This window comes from Schistocerca serialis, chromosome 4 (genome assembly GCF_023864345.2).
Source record: "Schistocerca serialis cubense isolate TAMUIC-IGC-003099 chromosome 4, iqSchSeri2.2, whole genome shotgun sequence".
In the NCBI taxonomy this organism is placed as follows: Eukaryota; Metazoa; Arthropoda; class Insecta; order Orthoptera; family Acrididae; genus Schistocerca; species Schistocerca serialis.
This window is the reverse complement of record NC_064641.1, coordinates 549,798,925-549,821,724: the sequence shown is the minus strand read 5'-3', so window position 1 is coordinate 549,821,724 and position 22,800 is coordinate 549,798,925.

Below are 22,800 nucleotides of genomic sequence, written 5' to 3'. Positions count from 1 at the left end.
AGAGGGAGATCAGTTAGGGCACAAATGCATTAATGAATGCTAGCATGTTTGACATGGCTAATATGCGCCCTTTGCATATAGTCAGAGGCCTCGTCCTTCACTAGCCGTGTGACCGGGGCAGTGACTTCCAGGATGTGCTACTGACCCACAAAACGTGGCTTAATTCTACCCTTTGTCACGGCCTCCAAAGTTGTGGAAATACACCACGTCGCCTACTTAAGGTAGGCCAACACCCCGATCGCTGCGCGCTGCTTCCCTTTGATGGACCCGGCGATGTTTCCTCTTGCCCTCTAAGAACCTCGGCCATATCTGATCACGAAGCAAATCTGCTGTTTCCCACAACTTGGACAGTGGCGAATTTAGAGAATGGGTGAACATTAAGAACGCTAGTACAGCTTGGCGAGCTTCGGCCTCGCGTGTTAAAGACAGCCAACTGCGCCTCCGACGGGAAAGTTATAAATGCTGCTTTCAATTTCCTGTTAACCTTCTCCACAAAAGAAGGTCGAGGGTAATAGTTGGTGGTACTTGCATAATGTACGCCCGAAAGAAAACCTGCAGAATTCCTGAGGGCTAAAAGCTGGGGCATTATCACCAACAAGAGTGACAAGAGGAGCAAAGAGTGAAATTATTTTACTAAGATGTTTAATACTGGTCCCATAGTTACCCCCTCCCCGGCTCAGCACCAACCACGTAAAAAGCGAAAAGGCGTCCACCGCAACAAATATATATCGGTAAATCGTCTGAGTTCGGGAAAGATGACCGACATAATCAATGAAAAGCAGCTATGTAGGACGCTTGGCGTGGATGCAACGCAACAATACGATCTTACTACCTGAAATACGCTTTGCCAACTTACATTCATACCACTGCCCAACCATCCTCCTTACGTCTTTGCAGAGCGAGGACCAAATGACATGCTGCTTGATCTTGTGAATAGTTTTATAAATACCTAAATGTCCATCCAGTAAATACTGATGGTAATATCTAAAATTTTTGGGAATAAGATTTCGGGGTAAACAGATCTTCCACTGACCATCCCCCTTGATTTGTAAGCACAAAATGCCTTTATTAAGCTGGTACCTGGAAATTTTCAGCCCTGATTGATGACGTTGTTTTATGTGGGACAACTCAGGTTCGGGATCTTTTTGTTGAGCAAAACCATCAAATGATTCAGGCACCTCTGCCAAGATTGCTCCAATAGCGGTTCCCTGACTGGACACGGATAGAGCTAAATTTTCGTCATCACCATACTCAAACAAATAAGTTGGTACGTTCGTGACGACATTTTTCCTGCCATTTTATGCTTTACAGCAAATCTGAATGCCGAAATATGCACCGCCCACCCGCAATGTTCCCCATTTTACAGGGGCGCGCTAGGATCCCTGAGAGCGCCTGATTGTCTGTTTATAAGGTAAAATGATGATGCTCTGTGTAAAACTTAAACTTCTCTGTCATAAATAGGACTGTGAAGACCTTGAGCTCATCAGTCGAATATTTGGCCACTGTGGTCATTAAAACACGTAACCCATGTGCAGTGGGGCGATTCTCCTCTCCCTGTTCTCAAAAAGGCAAAAGGAACTTAAAATAAAAGCTTCCTTGTTCATAATCCGAGACGAGTCCGGTCTTACTAATAAAAATCACAGCCCAGTAGTAAATCAACAGTCAGTCAATGGACACGCAACGAGCTAAGAATGGCCAGCTGCTCCCATAAACTAGTAGACTTGCAAACGGCTTAATATTAAACATACCATTCATAACCAACCAAGGACACTGAACTTCGACAGTCTAAAACTCCGCACACTGGCGCGTAATTAGTGCTTGTGCTAGCATAACGTAGGGGTAAAAACCAGCCGCACTCAGATGATTTAGACGCAAGGCATAAAGGAAGTGCCATGGCGTCTATTTGACCTTTGGAATGAGCTGTTCTGCGCCGATTTCAGTTTTTGGTGACACGAGCGGGAAAAATGCGTCAGCTTCCAATAGTCAAAATATCGTCCATTACCACAAGTGACATCACTACGAAGAATAGTCCTCTCACCCAGTGGATGTACGACTCCCCTGGGGTGCTCACATCTGCCATTTGCTTGAGCAATCCCGATGACATGAGAAACCAGATGCTCTACGTCTTGAAACGTGGTAGGTCTGTTTGAAAATAAAACTTAGGAGTGATCCTCTTGGTTGATACCGTGCACGACAGTAGCGACTACCTCTGCCTTCGAAAGACGCACATCGGACACAAGTGTGGCAATATGCATTTCCTACAATCAGTAAGGAGTTCCCCAACCTGCCGTACGTGAAAGAAATACTGATTAATTAGCTCGTTTCTGATCCAAGTAGAGAGCCTTCACTTAAATAACATAGAGAATAGCTTTTGCAAATCGCCCTTACGTTGCGGGACACTGTCGCCATTTCAATTGAAAAACCCTTACAAATCCCAAGCAGCCCTAAAAACCGCGATATCTTTCTCCAGGTTTACAAAGAGCCGCAAAAATTTCACCAACTGATGAACGGTATTTAAGGCAAGATAATCGAGGCCCTTAATCGTGCTAAAAAACAGGTTCGGAAGTGTGGCAAAACAGGCTGCCTCGTTAGACATATTCTGTTTTACAGGACTGTGATTTTCGCCTGGACGCTCTTCTGTCGCACTACTCCTTTCACCATCCAGCGATGCACGATCCCATCCTAAGCCACTTAGGATTACCCCACTTTGTAATTCATTTACTTTAGCCCTAGAGGGAGCATCTTTTGGATAAACGTGCGATCTGCGCCTGCTGGCAGTAAATTAGCACGTGAGAGGGACTAGAACGGCCAGGAAGTCAACATTCTTGTCTAAATCTACTAGGAAAGAATGGTACGTACCTGACCTACGCGGTCCACAATGGCACACGCAGGAAACACGACTGCTTCACGGAGGCGTAAGCATAACTCACCTATGTCACCTTCTTAGCTTGGAGCTCGTCCCGTAATTCATATTTCAATTCCATCTTTCTTTAGGGCCCCCACCCTGATCACAGAACGAGCTTCCAGGCTGGAAAGGGCACCTGCAACAGATATCAAAAGTTCCTAAGCGGTATAAATGTTACAACAACCTCTCCCCCTACCAAAAGAAATATTTGTATATGTATGGCTTACAAGAAGACGAACGACGTACAGTAAAAGAAAAATAGACCAGAACATAACCATGATCTACTGCCATTTTGATATGACCAGGAAGAACTTACACCAAGATAAAAAGGATAACAACAGGCTTGTCCTAGAGGAAAGGACGGAAACATATTGAACATCACTTGCTACTTAGCAGTCTTTCTAACTAATTTATTGAGCAACAAAACTCTTTCCTAACATGTTACAAACCCTCTTTTCTTTAGAACAACACAAGCTTTTAAAGGACCCAGAGCATAAATATCTTTTTTTAGAACCTTAAAGAACTCCAGGCATAAACGTCTCTTTTCCTTCGAACCAACAAACTTTAAGGAATAATTTTTAATCGAACCTCATTTTAATGTTTAACCATGTTGCACGATTTTCCTATCACAAGAAGGAAGCATGTCCAACAAGAATAAATTACGACTGGTTTGGTCGATGTCGGATCGTGATGCAAGTGGGCAGGCGGCACAAAAAATTCAGAGGTAGACCTCAGGCACCAATCCCCGGTACCAGTGACACAAGTAAAGTAGTGATGTAACTACAACACACACAGAAACGCTCTCAAAGACTTTGCAGGGACACAACAACAAACATTTGACCCGGCCCTCCTCAAGGGTACCACATTCAGGGCAAATACAAATGTGGATACAGTAAAATTCAAAAAATTTTAAAGCAGTAAACATAAAAATTTTAAAACCACTTTAAAAAATGTAAAATTCAGAAAACAACCTCCACAAGCCACCAAGCACCTTAACCGTTGCTATATAATGGTTCTAGGCTAACCAGATCCTGTAGACAAATTTTAGGCACTTCAGTTATCTTTAGAAAACAGTTGCTAGAACAATTCAAGCAGACGCTTAGCATATCTTAAGACCTTCAGAGCATCTACTACTGGCCGTTCTGTAAGATGTTAGTTGCACCTTAAAACACCTTAAAACACATGGGGCAGGCGACGACGTTGGGGTCACTTTGTACACTTTTAGCAGGCCATTAAAACAACGTAATGTGCAAGTAGTAAAGGGCACTACTCTAGCAATTCCAAGAATACCGCAAGAGGAGTTTTACAACTATATTATGTAACTGATGAACCTGTGCGAAGGTGCTGGCCGTACGAAGTCATTGTCGTCAAGTGTTTAGTGTTCGCGCCTTGCAAGACGGTCGTGGGCAATTTGACGCTTCGAACCCCACATCATTGGTCACATTATTTAATTTATATGACATTTGAAAGGTAATATAATGAAGAAAAACACGTACATTCCATGAAGTTGTAGTGAATTCCATATGTTATTTGATTATATTATTTTTAATTAAATTTTCAAGTACGAGAGACAAGTTTGGAAAGCCCAAGTCAACTCTCGATAAATAATGATGCCAATGACGTTATTCACAATCAGTTATGTAGTAAATCATTATGTGCCAGACCGCAAGAATAATGGACAATTACTCATCGGATGTGCTCACGACATCACACGTTGCAGGCTGGAATTTGTCGTACAGACATGGTTCAAATGGCTCTGAGCACTATGGGACTTAACATCTGTGGTCATCAGTCCCCTAGAACTTAGAACTACTTAAACCTAACTAACCTAAGGACATCACACACATCCATGCCCGAGGCAGGATTCGAACCTGCGACCGTAGCAGTCGTGCGGCACCGGACTGAGCGCCTAGAACCGCGAGACCACCGGGGCCGGCTTACAGACATGGAAAACAAACTGAAACGGTATCTACTACGTCGAATGAAGGCAGTTTTCCCGTATTTACAGGAAATGTTCATAGTTTATAAGGGAAAACTCATCTCGACATTTTGAAAAATTTCTGTTTCTTCCAATAGTCTGGATGCAAACCATGCGTAACGCAACGTTTTGGCAAATACAGGTGTTGACAGTTGGTGATGTGCGATGGAATGGTTTTTAATAGCATATTCACGAGAAGCAATATCTCGTTCGTTGTCAGTCAGAAATGAACAGTTCTGAAGGTGCTTGATAAAGGTTTTTTTTCCGATAGGAAAGAAAACGTCGCATGGTTGGCATGATTACATTTTGGGGATTCGACTTTAACTGTGCAAGTCATCGGTGAATCAGGATTCGTTTAACACCCCCCCCCCCCCCCCCTCCAAGAATCCGTTATTAGGAGGAACGATTCGATTCCTTTCCCACGAAGGAAGCATGACGCTGATCAAAAACGAACTGTAGACCTGTGTGGTAAGTTTCCCAGACTTCTAACAAGTTACGTAATCGAAAGTCCATCGTTAATCTCTCAACAGTTTGTTGAACTTTTAGTCCAAACTTTCCGATGGCCTCTTGCTAATACAAAAACACTTGCAGTAATAATTCACCAGGATCGTTATCGCGTATTGCGCTGTGTATGGGTGAGTCACCTTTTTTGTTCATATCGCGCCTTATAACAAACACAATTTCTTAATTTCTTTCAGCGAGAATTCTGTCGTAAGTTGACTGGTATTGGAAACTTGTCTGGTCTGCATTAATCACAAGTTTTTTTTGTGGAAGTTAGTAATAAGTGCCTTATTAAACGAATGTTGAAGAGCATGACGTGAGGCAAAAGAATGGTCTATCTGCAGCGTCTTTGCGTAGTAATGAAAACGTCCAAGGTCCCCTGTTCGAATCTAGCCACAGCTCAAATTTTAAAAAAGAAAAATCATCAATGGTGGTATCCGGCATATGAGGTCATCTTCGTCCTACTAACGGCGTTGTCAAAGAGGTCGAAGGGGCGGACAGAGGTTCATGGCACTCTGTCGGCCTAAGGGTAGGAAACTGCCCTTAAAAGTAGGAGAATCGGCAAAGGTCAACGGTACGAGGATGCAGAAGGCACTGGAAATTGCTTCGTTTAGAACACGTGACAGGATATGTCGCTTGCAACTGCAACAGTGTCGTGATGACCTCTCCATTGACAAAAGATTTCGGGGGACTGCCAATGGGAAGGTGACCATGTAAAAAAGACGGGTAAAGTTCTACGAGTCGGGGGGTGGAATGTCAGAAGTTTGGATGTGGTAGGGAAGCTAGAAAATTCGAAAAGGGAAACACAGATGATTAATCTAGGTATAGCTATCGTCATTGAAGGGAAATGGAAAGAAAACAAGGATTTCTGATCAGATGAGTAACAACAGCAGCAGAAAATGGTATAACCGGACTAGGATTCGTCCTGAGTAGGAAAGCATGGCAGAGAGTGCAGTAGTGCGAACAGTACAATAGTAGGGTAGTTCTCATCAGATTCGACGGCAAAACAACGCAGAAAACAATAGTTCACGTACAGATACCGCCGTCGTAAGCAGGAGCTGAAAGGACAGAGAAAGTATATGACGATATTCAAGGGTACCTCTGTATGTGAAGAGATATGAAATCCTTATAATCATGGGGGATTTTGATTCGGATGTAGAGGGAGGATTACAAGAAAGAGCGGACCTGGTGGTAGAAACGTATACAAAATTGAAACTGGCGGAAGTAAAGCTGTGTGGAAGGATCGTGAGTCGTGCTTGGATAGCTCAGTTGGGTGGCAATCTCCACGGAGTGACGATGTCTAATACTTAGTTCTTGTAATGTGTGGACTACCATCCACCAGCCCTTCCACCCTACGGATGTACGACCACTGTGGTATCACATAGTCAACAGGAAATTTGCAACGAAACAGCGACTGAACGACATTGGTTTGTCAGATTCCCCTCTTTGCCTCCTTTCCGGCAACTGAACACTGATGACCACCGTCTGACATGCGCCTCTTCGCAAGACGTCTGGCGCCTCGTGCAGCAAATCATTGCCTGCCATCTCCTAGTGCCACCAGACACAATCGAACCGCGAATGTTCCTGTACCCGGACGGCAAACATTTTCCCGCCGCCAAATGTCATTCAATTACGTGCGTCAAGGGGTGGATGGTCGCATATCTCTTTCATGAGGGACGTAAATCACGCCTCCTAGATGTATTTACGAACAGCCTGTGCAGCTCTCGAAAACATGCCACGTTACCAAACATTATTTACTGACTATCTTCGAGGAGTCTTTGTTAGACCTACACTGAGTTGGTGGGGGGGGGGGGGGGGTGCCTGGAGCTGAGGGCACCAACCCCTCCTCCACCCGGCGGTGTCTGAGTTTAAACCGCCTATGACCGATTCTACCGCTGGCCTCCACGGATGGAAGTGCGCGTCGTAGATTGCGCGGATTTCATTTCTGTTTCCTTTTGCTTTTCTTTTTCTTTGCCCAGCATTTATATTTTCTTCTCTGTAGCTGATGTATGTTCCACATAGTTTCACAATAATAGTGATTATTACAAAAACAAAATGCAAATAAATAAACAACAACCACCCCTTCCACCTCTGTTGATTCCTGTGTCTCCCACTTCCCCATGCCATACAGGCACAATGGTGGTGAGCGGGACACTGTGGCCAGGCCTCGGGTTTCGACCCCTGCCCTCTTTGCCCCTTGAGTCCCCACCGGTCCACTATCCCTTAAAAAAAATTAAAAAAAGGTGGTAGCGTGTTTGCCTACCATGCAGCGGGCCCGGTTTCAATTCCCAGCCGGGTTGAAGAAATAATTTTTTTTTTTAAATGTTAGTAGAGCGCTTTCCCGTGAAAGGCAAAGGTCTCGAGTTTGAGTATCGGTCCGGTATACAGTTTTAATCTGCCAGGAAGTTTCGTATCAGGGCACACTTCGCTACAGAGTGAAAATCTCATTATGTATGTTGTAATGAATTTCGATGCCAGTCAGGCAGAGATAAAGCAACTAGGGTGACTTGGCTGAACATGAATGCTGCTTTAGATTGCAGAATTTTGACTCCACAGTTGCTCAGCATGTACTGAATGAGGGCCACAGCTACCAAATACAGTCTCATGTTTTTAACTTACCAAAACTCTGCCTGTTGGAAGCCCTGGAAATCAAAAAAACATCTCTCTCATAGTCCTCATTTAACATTAAATGACCAAATACAGCTCAAGACTTCCCCTCCCCTAAACTTCACTTAATCCCCACAGTTTGCCAAATGCTTCCCATTCTGTGTGTTCTTTTCTGTTCTCTACGTTCCTGTATTTATTTATTTTACTGTAATTGTTTATGTACTTGCCGGTCGGAGTGGCCGAGCGGTTCTAGGCGCTACAGTCTGGAACCGCGAGACCACTACGGTCGCAGGTTCGCATCCTGGCTTGGGCATGGATGTGTGTGATGTCCTTAGGTTAGTTAGGTTTAAGTAGTTCTAAGTTCTAGGGGACTGATGACCTCAGCAGTTAAGTCCTATAGAGCTCTGAACCACTTTTTTTGGTCTATGTACTTAAAATATTCTGTTCTTAGAACTGTAAATCCTGTCTTTCACTTTATTGATGCATCAAAATGGTTCAAATGGCTCTGAGCACTATGGGACTTAATAGCTGCGGTCATCAGTCCCCTAGAACTTAGAACTACTTAAACCTAACTAACCTAAGGACATCACACACATCAATGCCCGAGGCAGGATTTGAACCTGCGACCGTAGCAGTCGCACGGTTCCGGACTGCGCGCCTAGTATTGATGCATCACTTTTCACATGTAGTACCTCTTCAAGTCATTCTTCAGGACTCTTGCCAAGTACCAAATTTATTTTATTCGGACTGTTAATTTAAACTGTTATGTAGGTATTGTTTTTCGAGTTCAGTGTTAATGTTTTTCCTTGTTTGCTCCCTTTATATTTATTTGCTGTTCAGCTTTTTACTTTTTTAATTGCATTGCCGATGCACTGCCAAAGATGGCATTTATTTTGTGCTCGTGTTTCAATCTAGACGGATAACATCTTTTTCGAAGTTGTTTACAAACTTAAATTCTTTGACGACGGTAGCAAGTTAGAGTGTGATGATGGCCTTGCAAGCCAAAAACCGGTTATACCTTTTCCAGTGAACAGACAGCTGATAGCGATGTCTAAAATAAGAAAACACATAATCGCTTGGAAAGAAGTAGCAGATGAAAACGCTTGCTAAGTAATATAAGAACAGTGTTTTTTTTCGCAGAGGCATTGCTTTTCTACTCAAACACACAAAATAAGAAAGTAGTCTAGTAGCCTGCAGAGTATCCTTCTGCCATTTAGTGGAGTTGTCCCACATTCCTGAAGTGTCTCCTTCAGATGGGAGTTACAGAACGCGGCTTGAGAATGGATGATTGTAGGTTCCTGGGACCAAACCTTACACTAGACATACAGTGTGGTCAGAAACAACCAGAAAAGCAAAGTCAAGCACCAGTATGCCCTAAAATGCAGTGATGCACAGACATCTGTGGGCCCGTGAGTTACCACTTGTTCAGATGCTCATTAACAGTTAAAATGTGCGTCTTTCGGAAGTGATAAATTTAAGCTGGGTTAGCAAAAGCTACATTTGTTATGTCTGTGGAAACCAAGAGAAGAACACGTTCGGCGACACTGTTTCTGGCAGACTGCTTGAATATGCGCACGCAACGACTTAATGTCTAACTTCAATTATAAATAATTTGGAAACGGCACGCCGCATCGGAATTTTTTCATAACAATTATTTCTCAGCCCAAAGTACCCTTCAACACACCTACAAGCTTTTCAGAGTCTTTCTGGCTGCCTTGGTTGTATATGCAAAAGAGATGGAAATTGTTTCTGCGCACAGTTTCTCTTCTTAGACGTAATGTTTATTCTTCGGTTCTCCGCATTAGTTTGTTACAGATATCATCGTTATGCAACCTATATGTCGATGGTTGTCTCCAGCCACTAACTATTACGAAATCACGAAAGAGTCACACAGAATTTCCTGAGGCGTCTGTCTCTTCCTCGTCTTTATTCCGCCTTAAGGAGTGCGCTGTTTTCATGATGTGGTAAATTTATTTTTAGTTTACTCTCAGTGGTCGGATTCCCATCCTGCGACCACAGCCGTCATTTAACCTACGGCAAGGATATCAGCTGCGTCTCTATTTGTTAATCGTATTTTAACTGTTTGCACGCGTATATCGCATTTCTGACGCGGGGATTAGGAATCAGCCCAGCATTCGCTTAAGAGAGGGTAAAAACAGCCTAAAAGCTACCCAAGGCTGGTCCGTTCACCAGATCAGATCTGTTTACCAGACCGTCGCCACGATAGTCAGGCTCACCTCTCTGTCTCGAAAGCTAGCGCGCTGCGCATTTCGCTCTACATGGTATTATGGGATACACAAGATCTAGAAGAGCACTGCGTTTCGGAGCTGTCATTTGTACTCAGATGACTCAAGCGAAAAGATTTCCAATGTTATTATGGCCGTAAGATGGGAATTAATGATTTTTGATCGCGGGACGGTAGAAGGAGCTAGACGCACGAGACATTCCGCTTCGAAAATCGTTAGGGAATTCAATATTCCGAGATCCAGGCGTCAAGAATGTGCCGAAAATATCGCATTTTGGGCATTACCTCCCGCCAAGGACGGATTTCACTTAACGACCTGCGTAGAGTTGTAGATGCCAACAGACAAGCGACACTGCGTGGAATAACCGTAGAAATCGATGTGGGACGTACGACGAACGTATCTGTTACGAACGTGTAGCGTCGTTAATGTTGCAGCAAACGACCAATGCGAGTACCTCTGCTAACGACATCGTCTGCAGCGCTTTTCTTGGGGTTCGTGACCATGTCGGTTGAGTCCTAGATGACTGGAAAACGGTGGCTTTGTCAGATGAATCTCGAGATTAGTTAGTAAGAGCTGATGGTAGTGTCCGATTGATCTGAAGAACATTCGGGACAATTCGAGCGAATGATCTGGCTACCCAATTCTTCCGACATGAATCCCGTCGAACATTTACGGGACCTAATCCAGAGGTTAGTTCAAACACAAAACCCCGCAGTTGCAAAACTTTCTCAATTATAGACGGTCGTACTGACAGCGTGGCTCAGAATTTCTGCAGGGGACTTCCAGCGACTTGTTGAGTCCATGCCACGTCGAGTTGCTGCACTACTCCGGGCGTCACTGACGGGCTGGAAGAAATGTGTTCATCGCGAGGGCGACTATGTTCAGTAATAAACATGTAGAGATGAAGACTAAATACGCAGAATGTTAATTACCTTCGTTTTATTTAAAGAGCCTTAAGAGTTTTCACATAAAAAATACGAAGGCGTCACTTTTCGGCAAGCCCTTGTAGAAAGGCTTGTTGTACACGCATACTACCACGTGCTATTTTCACGAACATACTTTATTCTTTGTTATATGATGGAATGTGCTGAGGATTCATTGTTAACGGGACGCTGTCGCTCGAATGTTCAACTTCCCATAAATCTGACGGGTAAAGTCAAAATAAAAGACTTTTCAAGCCGAATTCATCTTTCCTTGCCCCTTCCTTAGCACAACGACCACCCTGCTCGTGTTCTACCCTTGTCCAATGATAGTACTATGTATCTATTTTAAATGCTGCAAATATGAAATGAATAAGTTTTCATCTAGCTACATTATAGCTCATGCCATTCCTTTATTCCATGCACATGTTGAGGCTTAGTATCACAACGGCTTTTATCTGAATTGCAGATTATTCACATCCGAAACACCCCCTTACAGGTTCTAACGACTGATCGCGACGTCAAGTCACTACAACAACGAGGGAGGTATTTACATATTTGAGGTCAGAAAATTGAGAGTGCAGTTCGATCACTAGGGACCGACGTTGAATGCAGATAAAGTACGAGGGTTATTCCAAAAGTAAGGTCCGGTTATAAAAAAAAATCAAAACTAAAATGTTTTTTCAAAACAATTGTTTTATTTACATTCCTTACATCTTTATCTATTTTTCTACATAACTTCCATACTTATTTAAACATTTGTCACATCGTTCAACAAGCTTTTGAATGCCCATGTTATAGAAATCGGCCGCCTGTGACGATAACCAGTCCTTAACTGCTTCTTTCACTTCATCATCTGTGTCGAAGCGCTTGCCGCCGAGAAACTCCTTTAAGTAACGGAACAGGTGGAAATCACTTGGCGCCAGGTCCGGACTGTAAGGAGGATGGTCCATCTGTTCCCATCCAAATTTCTTGATCAGAGCTTGCGTTTCATTTGCAGTGTGGGGTCTGGCATTGTCATGCAACAACAAGATTCCAGACGACAAAAGACCACGTCGCTTATTCTGGATTGCACGTCGAAGTTTAGTCAGGGTAGCGCAGTAGGCGGCTTTATTAATCGTTGCTCCTCTCTCCATAAAGTCGACTAACAATACTCCACGTCTATCCCAGAACACAGTCGCCATAACCTTACGTGTTGAGATTGTCTGCTTTGCCTTGACCTTGACTGGCGATGACGTGTGACGCCATTGCATTGACTGGCGTTTAGACTCTGGAGTGATGTGAGAAACCCATGTCTCATCCCCTGTGACAACATTGTCTAAAAGACTGTCACCTTCCTTATGATATCGCTCCAAAAAATCAAGAGAAAAAGCCATTCTTTTCATTCGTTGGGGCTCAGTAAGCAGCCTGGGAACCCAACGGGCACACAATTTGTGAAACTTCAAATGTTCAGACACAATTCTGTACAAAGTTGTTCTACTCACATTCGGAAAATGCATGTCTACGTCTGTAATAGTGAATCGGCGATCTTCACGAATTTTTTTGTCAACCGCATTGACCAAATCGTCTGAAATCACTGATGGTCGGCCACACCGTGGTTCATCGTGCTCATTATCCCGTCCTTCATTAAAAGCTCGCACCCACTTGCGCACTTTACTGTCGCTCATTATGTTAGGACCGTACACTTCAGTAATCTGCCGATGGATTTCCGCCGCTGAATTGTTTCTTGCAGACAAAAACCGTATCACTGGCCTTACTTCACAATCGGCGGGCTGATCAATTGTCTTAAACATTGTAAAGTGACACTGTGAACTACACTCAGCAACAGTAACAAAGCGAATGGCGGCGTTTGACGCGCAAGGCTTGCCGGGAGTCGGCGCGCATGCGTGTTTTGTCATTGGCGCCAAATTTCAATAGTTACGGCGAATCGGACCTTACTTTTGGAATAACCCTCGTAGACACTAACGAACAAGGAGAAAGTGAGCCACAGCTATAAATAAAATAGTAGAATAGAACAAATAAAGATATTTGGGATGCATAACATCAATATATCGATCCACCAAACAGATGTAAAGCTGGTGAAGCAAGTGGCATACTTCCGATCATTGCCAGGATACTAAGAAAATGCCATCAATCTATAGGAGAGTTTCGTTACAAAACGCTCGTTTGACCCATGCTGGAATAGTGCTCAATTGTGGGACCTGTACCAAGAGACTAACAAGTGCTATCGTATACATACAAAGAAGGGAAGTTAGAAAGGCTCCAGGCTTGATTGACACATGGAACAACACTACAGACATACTGAAGAAACTAAAGTGACACACTTTTTAAAACTGACGCCCAATATCCTATGAAGCCTTCTAACAAAGTTTTAAGAACCAGCTTTCAGTGAAGAATCTAGGGATGTTCCACAAACTGTTACTATCACGCCCGTAGGGACCGCGGGGGCTAATCACAGCCGGCACAGTCGTTATTGATGTTTCTACTGTCTGTGTTTATACAGTGTCTGTATCTTGACATTGTAACCATCCACAATGCAGCCATGCTGCGATGGACTAAAATGACGTTAAAAATATCTTTATTTGCCTGTGCAGCAATCACGAAATGTGCGAGCTTAAGGGTTGCGTACTCCGTGACATATGGGAGTTTGAATAGGTCTTTGAGACGTCCTCGGACAGCAGAAGTGGTCGGTCATACTGCTGGCTGCCGTCTGTGATTTTTTTAAAAAAACTTGAATGACATATTCAACGATGAACTTGCAGTGGTGCCATGTGACGTCCGCCCAGACCAAATACCGAGAACAATGACGAACAAAATGAAGGAAAAGAAAACTGTGGTTAAGTCGCGATATGCGGAAAATCCTGGTTCGATTACCGGTTCGGCGCAACAGCTGACATCAACGCGACTCCACTTGTACTGCTCACAGAGTCGTTTAAGCAGCCACTCTTCCTGTGCTCTATAGGCGAATGGAACTGAAAGAACTTAATACGTGGTACTCTGGAAGGTGTTATCCGCCATGCGCTTCACAGTGGTTGCAGAATACTGATGCAGATATAGATGTAGATGTACCATTCAGCACGAAACAATACCGAAATTTTTTTTTCTTATAACCCAAACGAATAAAGTACAAAACTGACGATACACGAAGCTTTTGTAGAACCTGTTTTGATATTTGATCCAGTTTGGCGGAAACTTTCAAAAAGAACGGAAAGATGATTTGGCAGATTGAAACATGGGCCCTACAATGCGATACAACATAAAACAAAATGAATGTACTAAATCTAGAGAACAACGAAAAAAATAGTGCCATGGCATGTTTGACGGGGAGACCACGAGGGGCAGGTTCAGCAGCGTAATTCGAAACACTTTTCTTCCTTCTCATACTATTGCACTTACGTCTGGTAAAGAGGTGACTATAATGGATGTGTGCAAAGTGTCATGTTAAGTCTGTGTTGCGTGATGACGACAGAAGAATGAGGGTAAAACCCAGTGCCGGCGCCGGCCGAAGTGGTCGAGCGGTTCTAGACGCTACAGTCTGGAACCGCGCGACCGCTACGGTCGCAGGTTCGAATCCTGCCTCGGGCATGGATGTGTGTGATGTCCTTAGGTTAGTTAGGTTTAAGTAGTTCTAAGTTCTAAGGGACTGATGACCTCAGAAGTTAAGTCCCATAGTGCTCACAGCCATTTCTGAACCCAGTGCCGGCACACAGCCTACTCCTCTCGGATAGCACGGACGGATAGATCATTATCAACAGTGTCACTTGCACCCACACCATGAAACAGTGGGGAGACCTTTCGAATTTAATCTAAAGCATTGCTGTGAAGTCTGGTGATCAATAACCCCCTGACACCCAAATACTTCAATTCGAACAGCTACTTTCGGGTCAAGCGTTACTGACCGGGTGGGCGCTAGCGATCTCGGAAACGAAGGTGCGTAAAGAGCACTATGAGAGTGCTGTGGACATATAACGAGCACAGCTGGGGTAGTGATAGGGGGCTACAACTGTGTCCGAAATGAGCACTACACCATTGGCCACGATGAAAAGAAGAGGTAAACAAGCTGAGCTCAGATGAGTACCGAGGTGGCGCAGTGGTTAGCACACTGGACTCGCATTCGGGAGGACGACGGTTCAAATCTGCGTCCGGCCATCCTGATTTAGATTTCCCGCGATTTCCCTAAATCGCTTCAGGCAAATGCCGGAGTGGTTCCTTTGAAAGGGCACGGCCGACTTACTTCTCCATCCTTCCCTAATCCGATGGGACAGATGACCTCACTGTTTGGTCCCCTCCTCCAACCCCCCCACCAGTTGAGTAGGTATATACGTAGGCTACACATTTCTTCCCAAGCGGGCAGGGAGGATTACTGTACATATCCCTAAATATCTGCGAGCCTGCTGTGCAAAATGTCCGCACACAACTGTAAATATTTTGCAGGGAATTACTTGTTCCGGCCTTTGCTGTGCCAAAGTCGAATAACATGCTCGAAATGTATTGTAAAGTATCTGCCTCGCGAGTCCCTGAAAGCAGCAAATTAATAGCGCCGGTTCAGAGACCAAGTAAAGGTCCACGTGATTCGCCGAATACGTTGCCGGTGTAAAGTCTTCGAAGCTCTCTGTAGCGCCGTTACCTGTAGGCTTTCGATTGATTTGGTTCACGTCTTATGTCATGGGATCGTCTGGTGGGAACAGAATAGGACAGAAGCTGCAGTATTTATCATTAGCATCTCTGCTCTGTGGTTTTACTATACGTTTTAGCAACTACTTGTTCTAAGACTGAGAAATAATGAGAGGCAGTACTACCGATACCTTTCTGCGACGCTGCTGGTGACGCGCGCTATTGCATCTTTTCTTGAAGCCTGCTTAAATAGCAGGGAATACTCCCAGCTGTATCGAGAAAATTTTGTATTCTCTCATTCATTGTGGCTTCAAAACAGTTCGGTATTACTGGCTGTACGGATGTAAGGCTACATGAGCCTGGTTCGTTAACAGATTTTTCCCTGCTATGAAACATTATGAGCCTAGATGTTTTTCACTGTTATCTAATTAAAGTCATTTGGGGTGCTGTAAAGCCAGACTTTAGCAAGGTGTTGTCTGAGTTTAGTTATTCCAGTTCCTGCGAGGGTTCTTTTCACTCTTTTTTAATTTCGATTTGTAACCTGCTGCGGCGAATATTAACTGGAGTACGTTAGGATACATTCTGAGGTATCAAGGATCCGGCAATTTGGTAATGGATGAAAGAGCGTCGGATACAAATTTTAGAGGTAGACCAAGGCTTAAATGTAGTAAGAAAAATCAAATGGACGTACGTAGTAGTAGTTGTGTAGACATGAAGAGACTTGTACAGGACAGACTTATTTTTGTGTAGACGCCGTGCCGGCCGCGGTGGTCTCGCGGTTCTAGGCGCGCAGTCCGGAACCGTGGGACTGCTACGGTCGCAGGTTCGAATCCTGCCTCGGGCGTGGATGTGTGTGATGTCCTTAGGTTAGTTAGGTTTAAGTAGTTCTAAGTTCTAGGGGACAGTTGAGTGCCATAGTGCTCAGAGCCATTTGAACCATTTTGTAGACGCCGTAGTGATCCTGAAATTCACTATGGACCAAGTGACTGTATTGGAGAAGGAGAGAAAAGATAATAATGTTGGCCATCTAGCGAAGGCTGTGCAGTGGTATCGTTCAAATTCCCCACAGCGAAAATAATTCAAATAAATAAAGTCTTTATCCGTGTTTTGCGACGAAAGCTGTGGCCCTATTTAGAAAGAACGACTACAGGGCTTGCGATTTAGCATTGCCTTCATTCACGATAATTCACGTCCACATTACCGCAAATTTCGAGTAGGAACTTTTCTAGAATCCTCTCTTTCAATCATATAAGTGACTTTACTTTCATAAGTGACTTTTATCTGAAAGTTTTGAAGGTAGTGAAATACTGAAAGTCTCAATTCTTGTGAAACTAAATCCCAAGCAACGGAGCTCACCACGGAATGTTTAACGAAATCCCGTTTAACTGTTCCATGGAACGTAATCACTGTTATATACGAGTAATATAACGGGAGAAGGGTTTGTTTGTTGATCGTAATAAAATTTTCATGTTCATCTGTTGCAAGTTTTTCTAACCAACCAGTCCGTACGTCGTAAACGACAGTTCGTTTCCGATCTAACGGACGAGACGCTTTCCTGCCTGTTGCTATTGAGAACAGTCAGACAAATTCAGGAATTGCAGCTTCCGATTGCAGCCACTTTCATGCCGATGTAGCCTTTCCGCTGAGTAATATCGTCTACGATGGATATACGGGCTTTTTAACACGGAGGAGAGCTATCTTTGGTGTCCAACAGTTTCCTGCCTTTGGTGCTCCATGAGCTTGTTTTTACTACTGTGATTTGTAGCAAAATAATTGTAAGTTGTCTTTTTCTTCCTTTCAAGTACCATTTCTTAACACACGTCCTGTTATCCTGCTCTTTCTTCTTGTCAGTGTTTTCCACATGTTCCTCTCCTCGCCAGTTCTAGGGATAGCGTCCACTTTTCTTGTCTTATCAGTCAACCTAATTTTCTGCATCCTTGTACGACACTACTTCTTTTCCGGTTTTACCATTATCCACCATTAACTTCCAATACAATCCTGTGTTCCGAACGTACATTCTCAAAAATTTCTTCCTCAAATTAAGGCTCGTGTTTCATACCAGTAATTATCTTTTGGCTGTGTATGCCCTCTCTGCCTGTGGTAGTCTGATTTTTATGTTTTTCTTGTTTCGTCCGTAATGTACTATGTTGCTTCGGAAGGAAGCAGAATTCCGTCATCTACTTCAAGGTCCCCATTTTTGATTTTAAGGTTATCGCTAAACTCAGTTGTGCTACTCAAGAAAAAGAAGGAAGTTACTTTTTCATGTTTTCGCTAAAACGCTTAATGCGAGTCCCGAAATGGTTCCCTTGAAAGTGCAAGACCGATTTTCTTCCCTGTCCTTTCCGAATCAGATTTTGTGCTACGCCTCTACTTACGTCATCGTCGACGGGACGTTGAACCTCAATGTTTTTCTCTGGCATGCATAAGTTTAACATCAAAGTAAATGAACAATAAATAAACAAGTAATACACGAAGACAAAAAATGTTATCTACAAATTCCTTAGTATCGTTTCCGTAAATGCGAGGGGTGTTCAATAACAAATGAAAAACATTTTTTTCACGACCAATTTCGGATGAAAAAATGTGAAATTTATTTTAGGACGTTGCAGAGCATTCCCGCTCCAGACCCACCATAGTTTCATGTAGTTCCGACAGGTGGCGGCGCTATACGTAACCTTCAAAATGGCTTCTCTAACGGAGGTGCTTCCTAAGCACAGAGCTGTCCTTGAGTTTCTTTTGGCAGAAAACCAGAGCATCGCAGATATTAATTGACGTTTGTAGAATGTCTATGGAGACCTGGTAGTGGACAAAATCACGGCGAGTCGTTGGGCAAGGTGTCTATCATCATCACAAGAAGGTCTCTTCTTCATCTATCCTATTTTCCGAATCTCGCACCTTTGCACTTCCATCTGTTTGGCCCAATGAAAGACGAACTCCATGGGGAAGCAGTTCGCGGATAATGGGCTGGTTATCGATGCAGCGAGTCGTTGGGTCCGTCGTCGACCAGTAGAATACCAGCATGCGGGCATACAGCCCTCCCAGGAAGGTGGCGTAAATCCGTCGCTTTCAACAATAGGGTTTTGTAGCCAAAAGAGTGGGAATAATATGGTGTATTGGAATCCTGAATAAAAATAACCTGCTTTCTGAAAGAAATATGTTGCATTACTAATTAAACGCCCTTCATGTTTTAAAAGTCAACCCTATGTTTACATTTTTATTGGGCATTTCTTTCTAAATAAATATTTTTGTGTATTCGAATCAAAGAAGAGGATATCTGTAATATTGTAGCCACTACTAATGTAAAATCGTAAAGTATATAACACCTAATGAATTTTGTACTAGGCCACATAGGTAACTAAGGAGCGTTATACGACATATTAAAAGAGCAAGGCTCCTGTCCTGATATAGTTACCAACTGCTTGCATCCATGTGGCTGTGAGAAAACTCGAGAGCTCTTCCCAAACGCAGCCAGACAATGTGAATGACTTTTAATGACTTCCAGAGGACTTCGCTAACAGCGAGTCACACTTACACAGCACAATGAAGCTGGTCTCTACCAGTCACACTGCATATAATTTAAATATTTACTAACCAGGTCAATTATCAAATATATCCCATCATATGTAGATTAGACAGAGTCTCTCGACGTTACGTTGCCCTGAGTTAATCATACGGTCCCCATGAAGTAGTTACTTCAGCTCGAAAGCGTACCTGTGGCACAAAAGCGGCTGAAGCGCTTGCGAAAGTCTCGTTGCTGAGCTCCGAATAACTTCGTTGCGGGTAATGGATTCAGTCAAGAGCTATTCTGTGTACAGGGACACTCTTCCGGCTAGCAGATAAGGCTGGGTTGCTGTCCACTGTGTCGAAATACTTCTCCGCTAACAGTCCAGTGGAAGAAAAGCTCCAATCATACTTTTTTGTTTTATTAGGTCAGTACTGTATTTCTAGCACTTATCAAACCACATCGCAAAATGATACAGATAAAGTACCCCTGCAATAACGGTTTATTTCACGTCTTAATTAACCTGTTCCAGACACCCTTATGAAAAAGGAGAAATATTGTACGGAAACTTACAGTTACTGCGAATTTAATAGATAAGCTACTACCAGACGAATATGTAATATTCCTTTCCTTAATCATTTTTAATGTATAATCATTTCGTAGTATCTCACTAAGGTACAAGAAACTGTGAAACAGAGTACAATGTATACTTCCAATAAGTTGCAGAGACTGTCAATATGCGACGATGAACAGCTCATATAATATTTATTTCTTCAAGATTGCTTAAACGTCTCGTAAACTGTCATATGGCCCGGAGAGCTGTGTGCTGATCACATGCACCTCCACATCCGCATCCGCATCCAGTGACGCCTATGGGCTGAGAAATTTACGAGAAGACCTGTCCGATATAATAAAGACTGAAACAGCAGTGCAATGAAAACAGTGAGAGATGGTTTGTTACACCATAAACGTTTGGTGCATTTCTGTTGTTCGCAAAACACTGTCACGGAAAAGCTGCCTCAGAAATAAAATTGGATTCTGATGTAATAAAATTAAAACTAAATTTTTGGTTGTAGTGTACATAGCAACTGCAGGGCATCCCCTGTCGAACAGTGCTACTGGAAAACATGGAAAGCATTTCAAGAGTATCGGAAACGATGAGGACAATCAGGGTATAAAGCACTTTTCTCAAGCGCCTTGGACTGATTATTGCGTTGCGTTCCAGTGATGAGGCTGGCACCCGCCACTTTGCATCCCCGAGTTGTGGTTCTCTTCTTAACGTTGAGGACATGGAATATATCGATGGTAAATACTGCATTTAGAGTCACCATGAAATACTGCAGTGTCTAAATGTCACGAGAGGCGCATACACCAGAATGAAAGGAGGCATGGAGTATTGTGTTCTCAGTAGAGAAGCAGCGGCAGTAGAACCGGACAGTCAGTCAGCAGAGGTCAGTGTCATCGAACGTGGCCTAGTCACTGGATTTCGACCCTTCTAAAGTGTCCAAGTCAACTGTTGATGTGACTTTGAGGTAGAAATACGAAGGAACAACCACAACTAAACTAAGACCATGACTGTCATCTGTGACCTAAAGACGTGAGTGACTCAAGAAGTGTTTCGAAAACACTACTTCCTGGATATCACTGCGAATTTACTTTAGACTAACCACACGATTGCTTTTAACATAATTCTGGAAAAAACAATATTAGCATAGTAAAGTATTACCTCCGTAAGCATCAGTTAACACAAAGTCATTTACTGCAAGAGACACTATAGTACTGTTGCTGCAAACTCTATCAGTAAGTGTCACGTTTACTGCTGCCGATATATGTCAAAATGGTTCAAATGGCTCTGAGCACCATAGGACTTAACTTCTTTGGTCATCAGTCCCCTAGAACTTAGAACAATGTAAACCTAACTAACCTAAGGACATCACACACATCCATGCCCGAGGCAGGATTCGAACCTGCGACCGTAGCGGTCGCGCGGTTCCAGACTGTATCGCCAAGAACCGCTCGACCGATATATGTCACTTGATAAATGCTATAAACACGATAATAAAGTTTTGAAGTAACTATAAAAACAGCACAGTTTCATTAGCTGGAGTCTTAGCATTACATTTTATATTGTGAGTATAAATATTGATATAAAATGCATAACACATTTTGAGGGCCTCGGGAATACTATCGCACAGTAGACGGCTGTATGCGCCTCTAAATAAAGTGCCCATTTTGATCAAGATATAAATTATGTATCCCTTTGGAAGTCAGATCGGGAAGCTGGAGAAATCTGGAGAGATGAATCAGAGTCTCTGGCCGTTGTGTCCACCAACCTGTCGTCTTCTAAAGTTGTGTCCGCTTTACAGAAGACAGCTCGTCTGTCGTGGGATCTTCTTCGTCAGAGACTGCTACGCTGTCAATTCGAACCTGTGATTGTGCTTTTTGCGGGATGCTACTTGCCCAGGTTAGTCTCTGTATCTATAAAGGGCAAGATCTGTAGTACTGACAATGATGGTAGGCGACCTTTCTCATTAATGTATCCTGTTTGGTTATTATTCAAATGTTCACACATTTATACTGTCTTTTACAGCACTCAACATAGCTTTCTTAATTGTATGGTAATATTTCCATCCAACTTCCGAAATGTAATACACATGTCCGGCTCTCCAGTACGCACTAGACAGAGTGAGTATAACATACTCACATCTAAGTAACGCACGATACTGAGATACGTGTCCAGCCCTCCAAAACACCCGAAACAGAAATGCTTGTCCTGCCCTCCAGAACGTCCGAAACAGAGATAAGTGTCAGGCTCTCCAGAACACCCGAGTACGTCGGCTCCCAGGCGCGCCAAAGCGACCCGAATGTGTTCAAAGCACTTCGTTCGCAATATCTTCACTCTTATTTTTCTCAAAACTAGTGAAATTTAATAAAGAAAAACTATAGACTCGTAGGGTAACCATGAAAGACTGTCATACTAAAAACTGGGTTAAACACAATGAAAAGTATATAAATAATTAATAAGAGGAGTTTTGACGCCTAGCACCCGAACGTGCCGACCAATCAGAAGCAAATTCATTACGACTGGCGGTCTCTCGGACGGGATGATACATACTGTACCATCCGTCGCTTGTACCTCGCTCCACTTTCGTACCATACACTACTTCATGTGTATCGAGCACCATCGAGGCGAGTTTCTAGCAAAATAAAATACTGGTGGTCACAGCCAGGAATATCACAAGGAACAGGAATAGAATGTACCATATATCTCTCTTTTTCTGTCACAACGGCTCGTTGATAGTACCCATGAAACTATCTTCCTCAGCTTTGCCTGCAGATTTACCGTCTGCTGTTTGAATCACGGACAACAATGACAATTCTTTTTCACATCCATGCCGACTGCTTTTATTACGTTTTTCAGTTTCCTCGTCCTTCGAAGTATATCTCCTTCACTCGTCAACACATGCTTTTTTGACACGCTATGGTGCTTTTGTACAGTCTTTTAACGTCAGCAAAATTTTGTGTTA